This window comes from Medicago sativa, chromosome 3 (genome assembly GCF_051527215.1).
Source record: "Medicago sativa cultivar Bolivia chromosome 3, Bolivia_mono, whole genome shotgun sequence".
Lineage (NCBI taxonomy): Eukaryota > Viridiplantae > Streptophyta > Magnoliopsida > Fabales > Fabaceae > Medicago > Medicago sativa.
In genome coordinates, this window is record NC_140751.1 from 85,726,835 (window position 1) to 85,747,408 (window position 20,574).

Here is a 20,574-nt window from a genome sequence, read left to right on the forward strand (position 1 = left end):
GGAATAGTTGTTGATACTATCTTGCTGAATGTTTGGGTTTTCTTTTGGATATGGATGTTGTGGAGACGCTGTAGGAAGCTTGAAAGGACTCCAAGAGTTGGTCAAAGACTTCTAGGAGCTATGCACCTCAACTTGTCATATACTTTTGCACTTTATTTCTTCTGTTTGTTGTTAGCTTTGTAATTCAAACTCAAGCTAAGAGTTCTCTTACCTTGAGTTTGAGGGAGGCTATTAAGAATAATGATATGGTTAGTTAGCACACTAGTTTAGTTACTATATAAGTCACATGGTTGACTCATTTGTACCTATCTTTTTCATTCTTGTATCATTTCAACTATCATCAATACAATAGTTTTCTAAGTTTTTCTCTCTATATTCATGGATGCCATGTTTCCTAACACATATATGACATAAAACTTGTAATTCATAAGTTAAAAATCAAGATTGCATTTCTACAAACACGTTATATGCATTCGTATAACTCTGAAAACAAAATACAGTGATAACATTCTATAATTTGCTCACATACAACACTTAAAACTTGTAATTCGTATGGGAAAAACAAGTTTGAATTTCTACAAACACGTTATATGCAGAAAAAACAAACAATTTCAAAATATATAAAAACGTGAACAAATTATTATAAAAAACAATAAACATAAACTTTTATGCATACAAGTTCAAAACAACTTCAAAATTAGAAAAAAGGTTGAACAAATTAAAATAAGTCACAATTGAAGTACCACATTTAATGGAAAAGGAAAGAATGGTTGACCTATTGAATCTTTATTTGGAATAGATCATCGTGGATTGTGAAGAAAAGATCGTGGAAAGTTCACAGTGAGTTTCAAAAGTGGCGAGTAGAATGATTTCATGTTGTTGTTAGAGAAGAGGTAGAGAAAATCGTAAACAAAAATGTATCTAAGAGAAAATCGTAAACAAGAATGTATCTAAGGTGAGTAGAAAGATCTTGTGTTACTTATCTAATTAAATGTGGGGTTTTAAGGGTTTAGAGGGGAGAATTTTGAGTTAAGTCAATATTTTAAACTATACTTGATGTTTAAAAATATTTTAAACGATCGTATAATATTCAATCACACTTTATTAATTTTACAATGAATAATTGTGGAAAATTGGAAATTGAATGATATCGTTTCATACACTATTAATTTAAAAAACAATCAGTACATTTTATAATGTAAATGAGAAAAATATTATTCTATTAAAAATAAGTTTTTTATTTCTAGAATACAATCCAATATAAAATGTAATGTTATACGTTTGTATCTAATAATATCTGTTTTATTTATTTAACAAAATAGAATTAGGTTGACCAAGATTTTATTCAATTCTTATGTTTTTAAATATTTGTATCTCATGCAAAAACATGAATGTCTAGACATAAATTTGTATTCAATATTCTTTAATCTATTGAACCAGCCATATCCAATTTGTTGTCATGGACCTTGTTCCTAATATTTTGAGTATCAAAATTGCGTGAAAATAAATATATAAAATTTTCAAAGTGAAAGGGAGCAAGAAAAAGAATTCATAGGAGTTGTGTGTTCTTACTAAATATTATTGTGTTAAATGTGCTCACATTATTTTTGTCATGACTCAGGTTATTGGAGATAGTTGTTACACCAATATTGTCGGTTAATTTGTGAAATTCAATAAAACTATAATGACTTAAATAAAATATTTAACACATCTTAATTTGTGTTGTTGGTTATTATGGATCTATCTTGCTTGCTACATTATTGAATCTAGGATGTCCTAAGATTTTGATTATTCTTTGCAAAGTATGATCTTTCTAACTTATTTTTTTTTTTTTATAAGTCGTACACACACGTCTACATGCACGCATACTTCTATTATAAGATTTAACACAAAAACACACACACACACACACACACACACACACACATATATATATATATATATATATATATATATTATATGTATGTATGTATGTATGATGTATGTATGTATGTATGTATGTATGTATATGTAGGTACAATGACAGATCCATAAATTTTGACTTGTGGGGGAAAGATTATATATAATAAATAAATATTTATACAAATTTTTAGCAATGTGTAAGTGATAAAATAATAACATCTTTGTTATTGAGAAAAATACTTGAGATTATAAACACTAGTGTTTCATCTCTTCACTCCCATTCTCTCTATTCCCATTTTCTGTTGTAAACAATGACTGCCGCTTCTTTTTTTTCGATCCATTACACTACCCTGTCAAAATCAACTTCGTCATGGTTCGGATCTACACCTTTCTCGTCGATTCTATTCTTACCCATGTGTAGTTTCGTTGAATTCTTTAAAGATGACGGGTTTCAGCTCGAAATCCCAAGTTCACACATTGGGTTTAAGTTTTGACAGAGCCGAGAAACTCTGTGAGCGTTGTAAGGTAAGTCCAAATTCTGATAACATTGTTGCTGAGGATGACGATGTTGGTAAGGCACAATGGGTTAAGATGAAACTGTTTACAATATGGAAATTCTTGACGAGGGAAGAGACTTATCCCTATAAGATAAGTTACTTCCGTGGGATTGAGAACCCTACCGGTTCATTTCTCCTCTCTTGTCTAATCTTTTGGGTATCATATTTCTTTTCTGCGAAAGGGGGTGAGCTAGATTTGTCAAAGTATTTACCCGTTGCCCAGAGATCTGCGTTCTATCTTGCTCTTGCATGGCTTTTTGTCATTTTGAAGAGCAATGCTATCACAAGGTTTTCTTCGGATTTATCATTCAGAGGTTTTCTGTTGGATAAATGTATTCTTCTTGACAAGATGATTTCAGTTGTGACCATCGTGTCCATATTGATTGCATCTGCCTTTGGTTCCTTTGATTTTTTTTAAGGATTTGTTACCATTAGCAGAAATTGGAGGACATCTATTTTCTGTATCCGCAGGATTAGCTGCAGCATTATCTCTGAAAGACATACTATTATATATTAGAAAAATTAAACATTCATTAACATCTACAAATAATTTTTTTTTATTACGTGTCTTTATATTTAAAAAAGTATCGTAGAATTTTATTCATTTTTAACACTATAAAAAATATCTCTCTTTGTGCATGTGAAAAATTCATTCAAAATTTCAACTCAAATACATTTGCACAGTTAATTTTGTAAAATTCATGAAAGAAACTCTTTTTATCGCATAAATTTTCAATTAACGGAGACAATATACAATTTTAAGAGGTGACAATAATTAAAATATCGAATATTCACTAAGTATAACACAAACATTAGTGGGACAATTGCCCCCAATCTCATGTATGTACATCTGTGCCTGTGTAGGTATGCACATTGTATACTCAAAACCCTTTCCAACCTCCACCTTTTCTTGTGTCAACTTGTTGACCTCACACATCAACCAAAAATTCTTATCTCTTAGATAAACAATAATTTTATTATGAGTTTTTTTTCACCTTTCTTAGCTTCATTCAAAAGAGTTTCTTGAGTTTGTTTTTTTAATTTCTTACATTCCTCACAAATTTCTTCTCTTTTTTTAAATTCATCCTCAACATGTTACCTTGAGTGTTTCTCCAAATGAAGCTTCTCTTGAAGATGTTGATTTTGTTGTCTGAGGATCAAATGTCTTGTAACAAAAACAACTTGAACTCTATCAAAAGTGTCGTTTAGACAAGAACCAAACAATACATGTCGAACAAGATCAAGTATACTCATTCCTTCCAAGTCAAGAGTACTTTCAACGGGATCTTCTCCAACTTCATCATCATCATCATCAAGAATGACATGGTTAGTGGAGGGTGACCCAGGTTCGATTTTGGGTTCAAAGTTCATGGTAAGGAAGAAAGAAGAAAACTTTAGTAGAAAGTGAAAATGAGTTTTCTTTGTTTATGAATGTTGAACGTGTGTGTAAGAGAGAGAGAGAGTTTTTAATTTGTCTTGTAGTGAAGTTGGCAAAGATAATCAAAGCATTCCCATCACGCCATCTGCCTCTCCTTTTGGTTTCCCACATGAGGGGAGTGGAGGTATACATTGCATAAATGTTCATCCAATATTAAATGTACTACTAGTCTACTACTAAGTAGCTGGACATATATATTCAACCCGCCCGAAACCCGTTAAATTTGAATATTAAACGGGTGATACATGCAGGTACAAGCGGACCACAGGTGGAAAAAGTGAAAAAAACGGGTTAGAGTGGATAGATTCAGTCGAGTATGATTTCTGAAATAGAATCTGTTAAAGTACGAAACCAAATCGTTGAATTGGTGTACTTAACAGATTTACTTGTAATATAGTTCAATTTCATCATTAATAGTATTAGTACTTCTCTTTCTTTGTTTTCCCACTCCACCTAACATGAGTAACATACACGTTGCCCCATGTTTTACTGCATGGGAACTCTAAAATTGTAAGTCAAGTCAATCAACTTTTTAGATATACTTATAAAATCCCAATTTTGATCTCAATTGACCCAAAATCGTTGCACAAACTTCATCACGTATAAGGAACAATTAAAACATCTTAAACATGGATTCACATTATCTAATAATCAAGTTTTCATAATCATACTTATTTTTCACAAAAACTCCAAAATTTCACAATTCAAGCCAAACTTCACAACCAACACCAACAATTCATAACACATTAATATCCAAACTTACCGAAAGATTCAACAAGTGATTTAAGACATGTTTGAGCAATAATCATCAACAAAATTCATGGTTTTCACACAATTAAGCAAAATTCTCAAAAACAACTTATGCTACATCATCAACCACAACTTAAGCATATAAACAATTTAATTCTTTAAAGTTCATCATACCCAATTAAAACTTAATTATGAGCACAAATTTCATCTCACATAATCATCAATTTCACAAATCAATCAAAATAAACATGACCCAAAAGCTAAGAATATGATTATAGCTTATTATGAGAACAACTTATCTATCCCCTTACCTCAAATCCTCAAGAGCTCAGGCTAAGGCTTAACTCTCCTCTTCTACCTTCCTAGCTTTTGCTCCCCTCTTCCTCCTCTTCTAAGAACTTCTTCTCTCTATCTCGCAACTTTCTCTCTCTAGCACATTTTGGTAAAACTTATGAAATGAATGTGTAACCCTAATTTCTCACTAGAGTTATACTTATATAGTCTCACTTTAGGTTAGGCTTTTTGCTCTGGCTCAGTAACTTCTCATCTCATTAAAATGTTACTACTCAATTACTTCAGTAAAACCTCCCATTAAATACTCATACACCACTACCGTAGTTAATTATCTCAAGTTACTACTAACTCTATTAAAATAATTCAGCACACTAAAAATACTAAATATCCTCCAATTCTAAGATTACCAAAATATCCTCACTCATCAAATGACCAAAATGCCCTTAGTCTAAAAATGACTAAAACACCATTCTCGTCTAAAAATCCACTAATCCGAAATCAAACACACAAACAAGCAATTAAACACATACAATAAATAAATGAATAAATAATCCTAACGAAAAACGGGGTGTTACACTACGTATGCGGCAATTTTCGTGATCCTTGGGTTATTGATCGTGCTTACGATTGTGGTGTCCCTGTACATCATATGCCACTACTAGAAGCACATGAAGGAGGATAAGGGAATCAAGGTGATCGCGAGGCCTATTGCTCCACGCTGGTCATCTGTTCCATATGAGGATGATGATTAGTGATCTAGTTTTATGATTTAGGCAATGTTCTATAGTTTAATGACTTAGGTATGTTGTTTAGTGATTTTTTTTAAAGGTGTTGTTTAGTGATTTAGTATCTGTGATTTGTAATTCAAAATTGAATGATATCGTATCATACACTATTAATTAAGAAACAATTAATACATTTTATAATGTAAATGAGAAAAAAAATGTTATTCTATTAAAACATTATAGGAAAATAAACTTCAAGAAAACTATAATGAAACAAATCAAAAGTAACAGAAGTATAGTAGTTCTAGAATACAATCCAAAATAAAATAGTGTTATACTTTTGTATCTAATTATATCTATTTTATTTTTAATTAACAAAATAGTATTAGGTTGACCCATATTTTAATCAATTATTATGTTTTTAAATATCTATACCTCGTACAAAAATAGAAAAATGATCGGTTGACACCCTTTAAAGATTTCAAATAAAAAAGTTATTTAAATACATTTACGAAGTATTTAAAAAGGTAAACATTTTTAATTTTCAATACATTAAATTAAATATATATACATTTTCATAAAATCTTACTATTTTAAACTCTTAAAAGATCCCTTAGAACATTCATTAACATTTTTTCAAACGTTTGCAAGACAATTTTGAAAAACTCATCTATTTATTGGTATGGCGGCATGTCAAAATGGCAGGCAGCTTTTTCTATAAGAAGAACGAAACTGACGAAAGATTTTCAGAATTTCATTGGCAAGATAAAAACAAGAAACAAGATAATTTTCTCTGGTTTTTACTGTGAATTCTTCTGAGTTCTGACTGCATATTTTCTAACTGCCATTGAGGGTTCAGCCATAATGTACAACAGCTTAATCTTGCTGCTTCTAGAAAAATACTAGTAATGATTATAATTTTTTGTCTTACGTACAATATCTTTCAGTAAGGAGCAAAGTCCTTCTTTCTTACTTTTTAACACTATGAAACAACAAAATTCAAATTCATGCACATGTGAGATTGTACAACCTGCTATACTAATTGATAGTGTCAGTACTGTCTATAATTTTATTTAACTTATAAAAATAAATTGTTCTTAAACATAACTATGAGCTCATAAACTTTTTGATGAAATTTAAAAACACAATAATAGAAAAAATTGATTTAGTTAAAAAAAAATAGAGAAAAAGAAAACACGACACCTCTACTCTAATTCATTCCAAGACACTAAAATTAGAAATTTCATATTAATTTTTGTTTAGGGAAGGCTCGAGGCCCACTCCACTGACAGATTAGATCACAGAGGTACTAAAATTAGAAATTTCATATTAATTTTTGTTTAGAAAGTTTAAGGAAAGAAAGTAAGAGGAAATAATGTTGAAGGAATGAAAGTGAATAGAAAGTGAGTGGAAACTGAAATGGTTGTTTAGTTGTTTGGTAGGGGTGAAAGTGAAGAGGAAAGAAAGAGATATAAATAGTAAATGACAAAAATACTCTAATATAAAAGTGATTTATGTGTGTGTGTATATAACATAAATTTTAAAAAGAAGTATCAATAGATTTTTTATTAATTATTTTAATTAGATTATTTATATAACAAAAAAGTAAAGGAAATACAAACATTAGATTATTTCAAATAAAGGAACACACAAACGTTAAAAGAAATATCCATCTCCCTCACAAATATGCCTAAAAAGCAGGGGTATATAGGACATTTTGCTTTAAGGGTGTGTTTGGATCACCAAAGAAAGTGAAAGGAAAGATTGTAAGAGGAAAGATTGTTAAAGGAAAGAAAGTATGAGGAAAGTGAATGGAAAGTGAGATGATTATTTAGTTGTTTGGTTTGAGTGATAGTATGAAGAAAGTGAAAGGAAAGATAGTTATATTGTTAGTAAATTGACATAAATATCCATACATAAAAGATAAAAAATAGCATAGAAAAAGTTGGAATATGTGTTGTAAAAACAAACAAAACAGGAGGGCATTTCGGTAAATGCAGCAGGAATAGTGGAATCTTTCCACTTTCTGCTCTCCTGAGCGCAGAAACAATTCTGCCGTGGGACCTAGCCAAAACTTTCTTTCCTTGGTTTTATGATGGTGTGCCAAACTATGGAAAGAATATCTTTCCACTCTCTTTCTCATCCACTCTCCTTTCTTTCATTGGAACCAAACACAGCCTAAAAGATGCAAGTTCCTTACTTTCTTCACACAATACTGCGGAAAGTTTTTTGAGCATGGGGCCCACTGAAATCAATCTTTCCTTTCTCAATCTATGCAAACCAAATTATGTAAGACCCACATTCCAAGAAACTTTCCATCTCATTGGCTTCCATCCCTACCCTTTCTCTTGAAACAAACAAGCCCTAAAGAGCCACATTAACTATAGGCCATAGTAAATCCACTGATTCAATTATCACCACACGATTAATTAAAATCACACGATGATCTAGAGATCACGCTAAATTCCACTCAACCTACTCAACGGATTTTACCATGAATTTCTAAAGCTCGTCCTATATAAAGACATCTGCGCAGAAGAAAGTATACTATCACTCTAAACAAAAAACCTCACAAGTATTCAATTTTGAACTAACTTGATCGTCATAGTGCTACCACACCCTCATCAGGACTCAATCGCTAGTCCTCTAGCGTGTGCTCCATCAACTTTGTCAGTCGATCTAGATCCACCTCATATCAATTTTGTTGTCACTAATTTTAGTTGATAATTCTACTTTTCTTTTTAGTAGTGATGAAATAAACTTTTTTTTTTTTTTGAGAGAGTGATGAAATAAACTTGAGAGTCCAAATTGGTAACTAAATAATGGGAGCTATGTAGTGCAATTTTGCGTACAGTGATCATATAGCATGTCTCTCATGAAAAGGTTTCTGTATTACGTTAACATTTTCTGACAAACACATGCAGCGTAGTTAATATCCATGGAAATGAGGTTTGCACCGTATTTAAGCCACAAAGGTCAAAAGGCAACAAAATGGGGCCATGACATCTAGAATGGGGCATAGAAATCTAGCACAGAATCAAACATGTGGGACTCACTTTTGCCTCCAACATCCATCCCGTTGTGAATGCCACACAATTACCAAGAAACCCTCACCAGAGTAAGAACATACAAAAGGGGGGTGTGAGAAAGAAGGAGGAAAGAAGGAGGTTTTATTATTAGGTGAAAAAGCAGTAATGTTTTGCTCATACATTTCGTGGTTGCTAATAAATGTGTTTTCAGATTGGAAAATGAATGAAGTTTTTTTTTGTTAAGGAGCTAGGACCCATCTTATTAATTTCATTTTCATTTTCATTTTATATTGTAGTAACACTTTGTTTTTAAATTTTGTCCCACATTCCCATTTATGTTGTGTGACAGGTCCATAAATGATCGAGACAGTTATATGCTTGAATTTAAGAAGAAAATACAAAGATGCTCAGTGTAGCTTATTTAGATCCGCGTAAGCCTATCAAACATCTCTAACCATGGAATGATTCATGAAACAAATATATGTATCATGAATTATGCCAATGTGGCTTGCCAAAAGTATCTACCAGCTACAATGTAATTAGCATAGGAGCCTGAACCTAACTTTGTGCATAATCAATCTCTAAAGGAGCTTAATAATACCATAAAACTTGGTTTACAAGCTATCTTTGTCCCACAGTCAATCATATATAGTTCTTATGCAATCTAATGCATATGTGATTTAGTGTGTTTGAGTTTTAATGAAGTGATTCATGTTAAAAGTAGATTGAATGTAAATGATCTATGTTTGGATGATTCATGTAAAATTTCGTTAAACAATAAATTTGGGAGTAAAAATCAAATGTTGAGAAAAAAATATCAAAATTCTAACCTGAACATCCAAACATATCAGAATCAATTATACACCTTTATAATCAACTTTACCTTCTCCAAAAGTGAAACTAAATATACATGTACATTCCAAAAACAAATGTGCATAGTGAGCTAAATTCCAAAAACAAATGTGCATAGTGCCCATTTATGCTTATATATACATTTTCTTGATTTTGCTTGTATGACGCGAGGCTATACTTTTCCAGTACTCTCCCCTTTTTAGTTCAACTGGATTTGTGCTAGTGATGCAAATCTAAGACGAAGGTTTAAGAAAAATGATTTTTTCAATGATTCAATTCCATTAGTAGCAATTTTTTCTTCCATATTCATTTGGAGTCTCTTAGGTTTACTTCTAGTAATTATATCCCCTTGTTGTTTTTCAGCTTCTAGGAGGTCTTTACCAGCTGGTATTGAAACATAGTATTATTTTATAAAGATCAATTTGAGATTAACATTGTATTGAGTAATAAAGTAATTTTAAATTCTCTTTTTAAGTGGTATTTGAATTAACCTAAGTATAATTTTGATTCTTTTAAAAAAAAAAATTTGACAAAATGCTTCACAAAATTCTTTCATGTAGACAAAATTAATTCAAAATTTAAATTCATTATAAAAAATAATAATATGACAATATTAAATGATGGGATGTTGCCATGTTGGTTACAGACCTCAATCATTTTATGATGTTTGTGAGAGCATTACATCACTTGGCACACTTGAAGTAGTAAAAACGAAGATGTATTTTACCATCTCTACGATCCATGTGATCAATAATTTGATGTTTACAATTATTGAGAAATGAAGGAGTATATCATACAGTGATAATCTCCTACTAGCATAGCATCGTAATGTGCTTGTTTCATTTATTATTAACATAATACTAGTCCTTAGATCAAATAATTATAACGGTTGAGATTTGGTGTAAGTCTTTAGATTTACACTTGTTGTCAACGGATTCTACCTCTAAATATATAGATCAAGCTAATATATGCCTTTTTTTTTTTGAAATAAGCTAATTATATGTGCCTTAAAGCACACTTTAAGCTTTTCACAAATAATAAGTATTTATTGAGAAAAAAAGTAACAATTGAAAGTTTGAGAAATAAATTAACATAATTTTCTATAAATAATTTTTATGTTTGGTATCTTAACATATGTCATTATGTCACTTTTTCTTTTGAAGAAACGTCCTTATGACACTTATTAACATTTCCTGTATATAAAGTTTATATTATCTTCCTTAAAAAAAAAGTTTATATTATCTATACTATATATAAAGAAAACTAACCCTTTCAACACTTTTGGGTTGAACTTTTCTTTTCAAAAATACTCTCAATTTTCAATTCAAATAACATATGTAACAAATAAATAAGAATAAATTTAAATATTAAAACAAATGTATATATATGTATGTTTTTTTCCCTTATCATTTAAAAAGTGTAACAAACTAGATGAATATATTTATACTTACTTTTTCATTATCCCAATTATACTCTCAAACAAATTTTTCTATAATAAAGATCGTTGTTGGTATCATTAAAAAAAAGAATTTAGATTATATATTTTTGTTATATTGTTGGTGTCATTGCAACATTGCAAGTTTTTTTTTTTTTTGGTAATGTCTGGGGTTTGAACCCCGGACCTTGCATATTTTATGTATTGTCTCAACCAACTGACCTAAGCTCACGAGGACCATGATTAGTTTGGTTTGTTATAACTTAAAAGCGACAAGCATTTCTATTTTTTGTTTTAATCCAAATCAAAATTTCATAAATAAACACCGTTAATAATTTTCAAACATTATAACAATAAAAAAAGCGGAAAGACGAACCCTCTTTTCGCTAGTAAACCATAATCTTTCACTCATAATACGAATGATCCGCAACCGCTCTTCATTTGAAGATGCACAATTGGCTGAACTCATCGTTACTGTTCATTGATTCTTTACTGTTTTGAATCGGGTGGTTGTTATTCTAACACACATAATATGAGATGAATAGTGTAATAAATGTAGTATATTTCAAAACAATTAAGGTAGATAAAAATATATATGAATTGTCCACACCACTTGATTTAATATGCATGTATGAGAATATGAAAGAAGATTAAAAAGTGAGAATATGAAAGAAGATTAAAAATTCGATCGTCGATTTGAAACAACCTAAGAACCCGCCGAAGTTTTTAAATAGCATGTCCTACAATGAGATGAATGTGCTGTTAAACTCATCACACTATTCAATATATACTACCAAATATTAACTAAAAACAGTGACAGCACGAAACATTTTGGGCCTAATATAGTTAATTAAATTCAGAGTTGTTTGTTTTGGCATCATGTGAAATTTAGAGACAGTGAGGGTTGGTTGGTTGTTGAGGGTGGTAAATGTCAAAATTTATGTATGGGAGGAAAAAAATGGACGTATTCGAAGAAACATAAATGTGAAAAATTGAAAAAGTTGTAAAGTGAGGGTGTATATATGAATTTTAATGAAACGCACTCCCATGCAGAAGAAGGGTAGCAATAACTCCTGCATATTTGTGAATGGGTGGTAGCAGAGTCATCCTGCAACAAGTGACCCCTCAAAGAAGAAGAGAGAGAGAGATTCAAGAAAAATTTGCAATGAGAGAGAGAGAGAGAGAATGATCATCGTAGACACGGAGATGCCGTGTCTGCACATTGAAAGCTCTGTAAGGAACGACACAAGTTGCAGATATTTGTCTCACTACCATTCCTCATCACTTCCATATGCTAACATTTTCCTGTTGTGCACCTTCCTCATTTATTTATTTGTTTGTGACATTTTCCTAAAATACATTGGATGCGACACATTAACCCAATTGTTGCACCTAAAGAAAGTAAACTCAAATAATACCACACTTCTTAGGAAAATGTTTAATTAACTACGACCTTACTTACTCCTATGACATTGTATCAGCACAAATAAGACAAGTTGAATCGAGTTCAATTGATATTGTAGTTGATGTAGTGGTTGGGATTGTAAAGAAGTTCAATTGCAACCTCGTGGCGCACTCACAAAGACATTAAAAATCTTGATGTCGTAGTCCAGTTTGTGGTCGTAAATAATCGTTCGAAACTTTACATATAAGAAAAAGATTAACAACATATAACAGATTAGAAGTTGGTTGGTTAGTGAAACTTGTATTTGAAGATCAGGTTTCTTGGATGATTCATTCTGGTTAGCTATGTTATTTTTAGAAGTTGTATTGGACGTAATTGAACGGCGCATAATTATTTTAAAATCAAGAGATGTTAAGCTTAAAAACTAATTATAGGACCCTCAATAAACTTTATAAGATTAAAGATTTTCACTGCTTAGGATTAATTAAGTGTGTGTTTGGTATGGCGGTGGAGAGAATTGATTTTGATAGAATTGAGTTTGAGAGAATTGATTTTGGTTAAAAGTGAGTCTGGTGTGAATTGATTTGTGTTTGGATACACTTATTTAAAAGTGATTCTCATGAGTTGATGATGTTTGGATGGTTTGGATCAAAATTGATTTTGAATGTGTAAAGACCAAATTATCCTTTTAATTGTATTTAAAATTAAATGTCTCATTTTAGATAATTATTGCAAGTTATCATATTTGAATTTTTATTGCTTCATTAATCATTATTAATCACTTATCTCTCGGTTCATCTTATTATTATTTTCTTATTGATTAATTAATTAAAATCATTTTTTTTTGGGAAACTAATTAAAATCATTTTTAAAAAGTTAAATATGAATTCTCTAGAACTTCTCATTTAATTAATAAATAACAAATATAGTGTGGGTAATTGAAGTAATTTATGAAGAAGACTCTAGGCTCTCTTCTACCATTTTAATGTCTCTGTAATACTACCCGTACCCTTTTCATGGTTGCCTCTCTCAAGATGTTCAGTTCCATCACTTCCATGGATGGCATCATCCTTTCCTCCATTTTTCTGTTTTCAATTTCCTAAATTTTCGAATTTTTCATTCCTATTCTCTGTTGAAGCTTTTCCATGGAGATTGGGTGTTTTCCTCATTCTTCCTCCCCCACTTTTGATTTTCACCAAATCTAGAAAAATAAGGATATTTTTAACTAGATCTGGAAAAAAAAAAAAAGAGGAGAAAGTGTTCCATAGAATAAAAATGGAAGCCTCAGGAAAAGAGAAAAGAATGGAGTTTGAGTTGAAGCATGGGCAATTATGGAAAATATATTTCTTAAAAAAAAAAAAAAACTCCAAAATTGCTTTTAGTTGACGCAGAAGCTACAATTTGTGGCTTCATGTGAACCCACGTTTTGGATGGAAAATTGCTTTTTTAGAATTGATTTTGATTGTATCCAAACATCGCTGAAAAAGGCCAACTCGCGTTTGAGAGTGCAAACCCACGTTTGGAGAGCACAAACGCTCAACCAAACATACACTAAGTAATTGATCCCTAATAAATATTCAAAATTTTGTTTAGTCCATACAAATAAAAATCACACTTTTTAGTTCCAATAACATTTTAGAGACAAAAAATGCTGACGGAAAGTTTTTCCAAGGACTAAAAATGACGATAAAATATTTTACAAGGACTAAAAATGTTGACGGAAAATTTCACAAGGAATAAACTGTGATTTTCTTTTGTAGAGATTAAAAACAAAATTTTGAATATTTATAAAGACCTTTTACTTCGTTAACCCTAAATACATTTGGTTGCTTAGGCCATATTGATTAACGCAAGGTCACAAAACTCTTGTCCTACTAATAGGGGCATCGTCATGATGGAACGACATTACGAGGTTGTTGTCTCCCGTTAAAGCAAAAGCATGATGCTTCTATAAACTTTGAGATGGTATATGGTAGCCATGAACATCTTGAACTTGAACAAGATATGCCTAGTGTAGGTGATGTATGCTTTGCAGCCAAATCTTGGAATCCCTCTAATTATGATCATGATCTTACTTTGAAGTCTCTTGTCGTTAATTCAAATTCCAATATTATTCATTACATGGAAATACTAGCCATATTTTCGGAAGGAAGGGATAAAGATGAATTAGAGAGAAATAAAGTCTCAAGTGAGAATTATGCTACAGAATATATGTTTATTGTGGTACATCAAAATCGTAAATGTACAAATTGAGAAAAAATAGAAAACTCCTTTTGTTTAGCATAGGCTACAATTTTGCCCCCATATATTTTTCTTTATTTCAGTTTCCTGTTTCTTTTTCGTGTTTTTAATAAATAATTATTTTTATGTTGCTTAAAGAAAATTAATGTGAAACTCTCATCACACACCGCGCTCATGCCAATTCTTTGGTTTTAAAATAACTCTTATACCTATATTAGAATTTGAATTAGACTTCAACGAACCATTTGCGTCACGAGGGAAGCCCGAAAATCATCAACATTAGATCAACGACACAAGTGAGTTGGACACCATATTTTAACCAAAAACCTTAAAACATGTTTATGGGTCATTTTATTATAAAATGCTCAACGTCGACTTTTTCATCTATCCGGGACTCTTACTCACACATGATATACTAATAATCTCCCCCTCAAATGAGTCCATCCACTGTTATAGGTATGCCCCCTCCTCAAATAGTAGTTTTTCCATCCATATCTACCGGTACTACTATTGGTGACAATCAATGAGAATCATCGCATAACTCGCGACACAAGGAGGCGGATCAACCATCGGCTATGATACCACTCTTGGGGTATGAGGGGAGCTCCATGATCATCCACATTAGGTCAAGAGCAATGACACAAGTGACCACATCTTTACCCAAAACATACGACATTAAGTTTATGAAACATATCACTTATAAAATGCTCAATATCCACTTTTGTATTCAATATGAAACTCTTACTCACAAATGATATAGTAACACAAACAAACTTGTTAGTCACTTATGAACACTTCCAAATATATCACTATACCGTGGAAAACTCTAAGGCAAAGTCCTAATTCCTAAGTCCAGTTGCACTTCAACTTTACGGACTCGTTTTGCTGGTCCTCTCATATTTCTGATCGTGATGTAAAATATACAGAATAGATGCTCCCCAACCTCTGTTCACAACGTGGTTGGTAATTGGTACATGGATATCTTGCTTGGATATGATTGGTACATGCAACGTGGTTGTATTCCTTTTCTTGTATATATGTACCTACACTGTAAATTTTCTCTGTTCTCTATCTTCTGATGAAATAATGGATGGTCTGTTACTCAGTAAAACATGTCAAAATGGCGAACACGTACAAATTACATTTACTCAAGAATTCACCCAAATATCAAACAACAATAAAGTGATGGAATAATGTAAACAACAAAAAGACAAGACGGTATATTTTAAAGAAATTGCAACCGTTGTTTTTTGTGTGTGCATATAACCAGTTGAATAATGTATATTTCATGCTATGCAAAAACATCAGAGAAAATAATAATGTAAACAGACCAAAATCACTACATTCCAAATCACCCCCTAAATCGATTCATCTATAAACTCATATCTTGAAAATAAATTCATAATTTTTGTGGGACATCAATCATCACAATATATATCACATCCAGCCAGCTGAAAATAAAGTACCAAATCTGTGCTGATAACTACCAGTGGCAGAAATGAATAAATATACCAGTCTCATAAAATTCATCACAAATAATATAATACATTTGATGTCTTTCCATGTCTTTAATTTCTTGTCTTCAGAACTAACTAACGGATATTTTTTAGAAGAAGAATAGAAGATGCAATAAAAAAAACCAAATACCTTCATAAAAGCACCAAACATCTCCCCGACATAGAGAACACCCTTCCCATTCCATGGCTGCATGATGCAGTTATAACTAATATAATAACATCAATAGTTCACTATATATTTCATTTTTCCAAAGGGAGGCTGAATTAACAATTTGAAGAAAAATCATTCATAAGCTATGTAGCACCGACACTAGAATTAAAGACGTGTCTGATATCTGACATGACAACATTACACGTTAAACATAAAGATATCAGATGCATTTTGTTAAATTATTAATGTATTTAGGTGTTAGTATCATGTTCGATGTTTGAGTTTACATCGGTGCTTCATTGCCTATAAGCTTCTCATTGGAACTCCAAAACAAAGTTTCAGTCACTAATACGTCCCTATAACTAAAATTAACCAAGCAATCTTTTTTGGTAGTTGGGGAGAAAAACATGTGCAAAAGATCTTTAAAAGACAAATGCCAAGCCATACATCTTTTTGGAACAAAATTGTATGACCTTTTCATATTTTTTTTCCTACCCTTCAAGAAATCAACCTTGAAGTGTTAGCTCGGTGGTAAAAACATAATTTATAACTTCAATAGATGAAATTCAAATCCCATTTGAGACCTTGTAAAATATAGGTCGTTAGTACCACCACTATTAAAAATATTTTCTAATTCTTCAATTTTTTTAAGAGGACTCCAATTTATTTTTAAAAAAGAGAGCAATTATTATTGTATGGTCACAACCACAAATATAATTGATATAGACACACATACAAATAAAAAAAATAAAAAGAGAAAAATATCAATTTACTGGTATTATTATTGAAAACATTGGAAGTTCTAGTCACCAAATTAGATCATAACTCTATAAGAGGTACTAGATCCTCTTCCTAACTAGAGGGTCTAGTGAAATCCTACCCATTGAAAAATAAATTCATCTGAGAAGTTAAATGTTAAAATCAAGAGAGAGAAGATGTTTAATGACTTAGATTCGGCACCGGTGAAAATGACAAATATTTTCAGGGGAGACAATCTATTCCCCTCTATAAGACCGTTTGAATTAGTCATTGAGATTACGGAAAAAAAAAACAATCCTAACTTTAAAGTTTTACTTAACTTAGTGCTTATGTTATTTTTCATCCATCTTATACTATACTAGAATCTCTATTTTCTACTCCCTCCGTCCCAAATTGTATGTCGCTTTAGGGAAACAAATTTGTCCCAAATTATATGTCGCTTTACAATACCAATGCAACATTAATGTTACTTTTCCTATTATAACCTTAACTATTTATTACTCTCTCTTCTTTCAATTCTTTCATTTATCTTTTCCATATTATTTATTAAGGACAATTTTGTAAAACAACTCATAATATTTCTTTTCAACGCAATATTAATTGCATTTCTTAATATTTGTGAAATGCCCAAAACGTCATACAATTTGGGATGGAGAGAATAAAAGTTTTATTATTCCTCTTCTTCCCTCTCTCCCACACGCTCTCCCCTCGTCTTCCACGAACGTCCTCCTCCCTTGCTTCAATGTTATTCCTATTTCTCCATTTTTGTATTTCAACTAATTTATCATCTCACTCCTTGCAAATAATCTATCATAAAGACAGTGATATATATTAGGCTTAATTGCACTTTCCCCCTATCTTTTGCTAATTGTGCGATTTTGCACCCTCTTTTTTTTTTTGAGCGATTTTGCACCCATCTTTGCCAAGTGTGTTTTGTTCAAAATCATCATTAAAAGAGGGGAAGGGGGCAGGGTGTAAAATCGCTCAAAAAAATAAAAGGGGCTGCAAAATCGCACAATTGGCAAAAAGATAGGGGTAAAAGTGCAATTAAACACAAGAAGTTCCATCTAACCAGAAAGGGGGCAAAATAATGGGGTGCAAAATCGCTAAAAAAAGAGGGGGTGCAAAATCGCACAATTAACAAAATACAAGGGGAAAAGTGCAATTAAGCCTATATGTTATATATTCTTGAAAGAAAAAAAAACAGGCTTATATAGTAAAATCTACTTTACTCTTGTATACAACTGCTGCATATACTTTTGAGTGACATCAGCTATCCTTTATTTATTAATTTTGTTAAGTCTGTAGCAACTTAACCTAATTTTTTCCCTCCACTAATCCCTTATTAGGTTTGCAACAACTCAATCCTAAAATTTTGGCTCTAAATTTGCATCTTTATTTATTAATTTTATTAGGTCTGCAACAATTTAACCTAATACTTTCCCTCTAATTTGCTGCATTAGGTTAGCAGTAATTTAACCTAACAAATTCTATCTAAAAAAATGCATCGCACCAATTTCATTCTTATCCTCTTGCCTTTTTATTTTTTTGACAATATTTTGTACACTTATTTAATACTAAAAAATGCATCGCAGCAATTTCATTCCTATCACGTTGCCTTTTTTTTTGACAATATTTTGTACACTAATTTAATACTAAAAAAATGCATCGCACCAATTTCATTCATATCCTGTTACATTTTTTTTTACAATATTTTGTACACTTCTTTTGTACACTTATTTGATAAGATTCAAGTCTAATTGAAGGACATAGTAAGACAAATTTGATTGTAATATTGTATCTCTAATAATTTAATATGCGTTTATTGATCGACTCATGATCTTACGGGTTAAAGATTATTCATTGGTCTTTATTATAGTCGACAAAACCCGTGCGTCGCACGGGTCATAAGTCTAGTTGCTTTTATAACTAACTCTGGTGAGGATCCAAATCCGCGGGGAGAATTGGAAGAAAATAAGGAATTTTAAACAAAATTAGGGATTTAACTATTGAGGTAGAGAATTTCATTTTAGTCGATGAGTTTTTGGTGGCTAAAATAACAATTTTAGGTAGGGATATACTATTTAACTAAAAATAACAATATTTGACTAGTTTTACGGTGTTTGAGATTAATTTAAATTTACATTCTTGCATACTAGTTTGAGAGTGCCTCACAAAATAACGGTGATAATTTTGGTGGTTTAGGCTAAAGAAAAAAAAAAAAGGTGTGAAGTGTGTATTTTAATGTCTTAAAAAGAAGGAGAATGTCGGAGAGGCATTGACTAATCAATCAAGTAAGCTTTTTTAAAAAAAAAATTGTGTAACTTAGATTAAAAGTAGGCTTGGCTTAATTGCACTTTTGCCCCCTATATTTTGCCAATTGTGCGATTTTGCACCCCATTGTTTCAAACGAGCGATTTTGCACCCTATATTTTGCCAATTGTGCGATTTTGCACTCCATTGTTTCAAACGAGCGATTTTGCACCCCATAGTTTTCCCCCTTTCTGATTTTGCACCCCAAAAAATCATAAAAATATTCAGTTTTTTTCCAAAAAATTTAAAAAATCGAATTTTTTTTTTAAAATTAGAAAATATAATCAGATTTTTTTAAAAATTCTGGAATTTAATTTTCAAAATACAAAAAAAAGTAAATTTTCAAAATTTTAAAAAAATCTGACCTTTTTTTTTTAATTTGTATCCAGATTTTTAAAAATTAAATTTTTTTCCAGAATTTTTTTAAAAAAATCTGACCTTTTTTAAAATTTGTATCCAGATTTTTAAAAATTAAATTTTTTTTTAGAATTTTTTAAAAAAATCTGACCTTTTTTTAAAATTTTGAAAATTTACTTTTTTTGTATTTTGAAAATTAAATTCCAGAATTTTTTAAAAAATCTGATTATATTTTCTGATTTTTTTCTAATTTTTTAATTTTTTTTAAAAAAATTTTTGGAAAAAAACTAAATATTTTTATGATTTTTTGGTGTGCAAAATCAGAAAGGGGGAAAACTATGGGGTGCAAAATCGCTCGTTTGAAACAATGGGGTGCAAAATCGCACAATTGGCAAAATATAGGGTGCAAAATCACTCGTTTGAAACAATGGGGTGCAAAATCGCACAATTGACAAAATATAGGGGCAAAAGTGCAATCAAGCCTTAAAAGTATTCATTTATATTTGGCTTAAATGCACTTTTGGCCCCCTATGTTTCAAATAGTTGCTATTTTGACCCCCTAAGAAAAAAAATGGATATTTTGACCCCCCTAATTTTTGTGCCTCTTTTGATTTGTTGATTTTGACCAGTCAACGCCCATGTGTCAGGTGAGGTGGCAGACATGTGTGTAATTATTATTTAAAAAATAAAAGAAAATAATTCTGGCAATTAAAAAAAATAAAAAAAAGAAGGAAAGCATTGAAGAGAGAAAGCACGTGACCCTCCTCCATTCCATTGTTAACATTCTCAAATCTAGGGTTTCAACCCCCTATCTTCCCAAAACCGGTCATCACTTCCAAAACTTAAATC